Genomic DNA, 4100 nt, shown 5'->3' with positions numbered 1-4100 from the left:
GGGGAGGAACCCACAAAAGCCTCTTATACGGCTAGCAAGCCAATCGCTAGCCACCACGTGGGAATAATTTAGACCTGACCAATAGTGGGGCACGAATTTAAATACAAATGGCAGGAACTCCTTGCAACGTGCATTTCTGTGCTGCAACGAAGAAATGCACCCTGCAAAGAAAGCTACAAACGGCGGGAAAATAATTCAGCGGTGCCAAAGCACACACAAACAAAAATCACACCCTTGGGTTGTGACACTGAGGAGCTCCTGTAAGTGCATTTAAGATACAGGTTCAGCATTCACGAATGTTTGAAACCAGCTTCTGGCTTCAGCATGGCTGTTAAGTGCTGACAGCCATGTCTGGAGGCTGGAGCTCCCTCCAGTGGCCACAGGGGCACATGGCAGGGCTGGACTGGACTGACCTGGGACTAAAGTTAGTCCCAAGTCCCACCATGTGTAGACACCTTCCGAAAAATGCTTAATGAGCATTAGCTTAATGCACATTAAATTTCAGCCCACTTAAATTCACATGTAGACGCATCCACTGTCTACACAAGCATCCCTATTACAGCAAAGTAAATTAATTAACGCTGCCATAGGACAGTACAGCCCAGGACAAGTACTATCCTTCAGCATAGTTATTTAGTGTTCCTAAATACATGCATAGATGGTGACTGGGGATGGCTGTGGCATAAGGGTGCTACAGTGCTGGGGCTGCTTGCTCGCTAGCCCCGCACTGTAGCAGCCTCATGCCCCAGCCAATCCCCTCACATCATGTTGAGCCCAGTCCCTGGGCTGGCAGGCTGAACTCCCAGGCCCCCTGCTGCATTCCCGGGCACACATGTAAACACTGTGCCTAGGAGCAATAAACCCCAGCACAAACTGCACCAGAGTTTATTGCTACATGCTAATTGCATATTTAGATGCACCCACTGTTTACTAACTATAGAGCAAATATCATATGTTTGAATTTTCAGTACTTCAATAGCTTCTTGGATGATTTATATGAATAGCTACCATGCAATTGCTTTTCTTAAATTTTAACTTAGTATCATGTTGAACGGTAATATGAGGTGCTAGCTAATCACATTGGCTTGAGTCAAACATCAGTCATTGCACAGAAATCTGTTTATTCACACCTTACTTCTGATCCATCTACAATAGTAAAATATATCCAGTCTACTGCAGATTTCCAGTTGTGTCAAGAAGTTTAACCTATTGATGCTAGAAATTTTGGAAATGTAGGATTAACTCACAATTTGAGACAGAATTGGAATCCTTATCCTCAGAGTAGTAGTGGGTGAATTCAATGTTATTCTTTTACGTTACAGAAGTTGTGGGGGGAAAAATAGAAATAAAAAAAAAGTTATAAAAGCTTTGATTTCTGACATTTAGTTAGATACAGAAAATTGTTCTGATACATCTAGAAACATCACAGTCACTTCTTCCATAACCTATGGCTTCTCAGTAATACATTACAAACTGGGAATAGAACCAGATCTTCGTATTCTAAAGAGCACAGGCGGCGCTCTCTGGATGGAATGGAGAACGTGTTGGCTCTGTTTGCAGTTTGAGCTTATTGGGCATTGTGAGCAGTTCTGAAAATCTTGAATCAGGTAATGACATTTGACAGGTCACAGGTTTTATTAGGTTGAATAGAGCAACAAGCATTGAATTTTGCTAAACAACCTCCTTTAGATTTGGAGAGTGAGAGAAATTGGGTTTAGTTGCTGGCCCCAACCCAAGAAAAGTGAAACATTTTAAAGGCAAAAACAGTGATGCCAAATAAGAAAATGACTAGGATCTGTTGAAGGAAGGAGTTGGGGAAAGTATGGACAGTAGAAGCTTTGTTATCTGGCATGAGTGGGGTAATGAGGGTGCTGGTTATCTAAAAATTCTGGTTATCTGTGTGTTATCCCTGCCCCAGCCAGATCCCTTTCCCCTCCTCCTACCCCTTCCCCCGCAGACTATCGGCAGCATCACTAACTCATGTAAACAACAGAAATACTTGATGCATATTCTGGATAGACTCAGCAAAGATTCTGGTTGCTAAAATGAGGATTTGTATTAGGCAATATTGGAAATTCTGGTTAATGGAGTATTCTGGTTAGTAAAATGCTAGTTAACACAGCTTTTGCTGTAATTATTTTGTGAGGAAAGCAATACATTTCATTAGGATTTGCCTGGATTTCATGTTAACTTAAAGCTGTAAGGAAAGGACAGACTACCAGTGTGAACCTGAATTGAACTAACCTCCTTCACTGAGTTTTGCAATAGCTATATAGAAAAGACTGGTATGTTTTACATAAAGCTAGAGACCATTCACCCTACAGTTACCTAAACACAAACACCCAGCAGAAGGAAACACTTTCCCATACTGCCTGCACTCTTGCCAAGCAGAAATATACTCCTAGAATGTGCATAAAAATTATGGAGCATGACTGACAGAATACACAAGAAAGATGCTTTCTTTTCCCCTAGGTGTTCTAAATAATAAAGGTATTATTTTGAAGTTGGAAATTCTGCTTTGATCTACCTTTTTAACTATAGAGAATATAAAATAGACACCATATTATCAGATAGGAAAAAAAAATAATCAGGGAAAACTGGGGTGGGGGGAAGATTTTGGTTATAACTAGGCTAGGGAAGAACACACAGAACCACGAAGATACATATGCGAGAGCATCTTCCTTCCACCTTCTGTATTTTATAGCTGTTACTTATTGTGTCATGTTTGCCATGAACTTGTTCAAAGGAAATAATGCTATTCTGGTTTATCATTACCTTGAGCCCTTTATAGTAGTAAAGGGGATACTAAATGCTACTATTCTGGGTGGGTAAAATTTTACATCCATTTTTCACCATTATAAATGACTTGCTGCTGAAAAAAAGACTGTGACTCAGCCTTAGTGTGCACTGTATTTGTCTGGCAGACCCCCTAGCAGTGTCTGCTACAAGTAAATAATAATATGAGACAGCTTTAATATCTTTTGGAACATGCATAACTGCAAATGAGAAAATAAAGCCAGTAAACCAGGTTTTTTAATTTTGTTTTGGATGAACCCTTAATTTTGAACACTCAGAGAATAAATATTATCACAAATATTTGAATACCAGGAGTTTTCAAATTAAATACCAGGGTACAAATTAAATATGAACTTAAGTCAAATAGGATCCAGTACTTTTCCCACTGATGTCAGCAGCAAATTTTAGTAACTTCAGTAGAAGCAGAATTAGGCCTATAGAGACACTACTCAATCTTGATAAGCAATAATACACACTGTAACTTGTGTCTTCACCATGAATAGCATTAGCTAAGTAGATGAAGATATGATAAGAAAAGTGAAGTTGTTAAAAAATGAAAGACAGATAAATCATTTATAATTGCCAGCTAGAATTTTGTATCATCGCTGTGGCCTTTATTAGTCAATTAACATTTCTAACAATAAGACTGACGTTTAAGATAAAAATCACATTTGGCTTTACCAGATCTAACACTTGTGTCACACGACATAACTCTAAACTACTACTATTCATCTTTCAGTTATTTAAATACTCTTAATTCTTTGCCTTCCTTCCACTGACCTGACAGTGCAAGTTACTTGCCTATCACCTAACTGTTAAATGTATTCCCCCTACTAGAAATTATTTATTACAGTGGCACATGGTATATCATCTATTATCTCCAAGTGAAAGAATATGATCTACCCAACATGTTCTCCCTTCCCTTTAATCTTTCTGTTGAAAGCTCCTACATCTCCCTGCAGATTACTATGAGGAATGATTGAAACATTTCTTTTAGGTTGATGATTTCTTTTCTCCATACATTGAATGCATGGGAGCATTTTACTTGTCTCCATAGCTGCACAATGCTGAAAGTTAATCGCATAAACTATTTCTTCAGACATAATGATAAGAGCTAAGTTACCAAAGTGCCAACAATGCTTGCACATGCAACCAGGCCAAGTTCATTAAGTAATTTTCACCAGGGATATTTGATATATATATTAGATATTGGACTACTTCTAAAATAGCCATATTAAGCTGAATAGTCCCAGTGGGATGTCATGTCTAACATCAGCTATTCATACAGATCAGAGTCCTGCTGA

The sequence above is a fragment of the Alligator sinensis genome, unplaced genomic scaffold (genome assembly GCF_000455745.1).
Source record: "Alligator sinensis unplaced genomic scaffold, ASM45574v1 scaffold349_1, whole genome shotgun sequence".
Classification (NCBI taxonomy): Eukaryota; Metazoa; Chordata; order Crocodylia; family Alligatoridae; genus Alligator; species Alligator sinensis.
Note: the sequence above shows the minus strand (reverse complement) of the source record.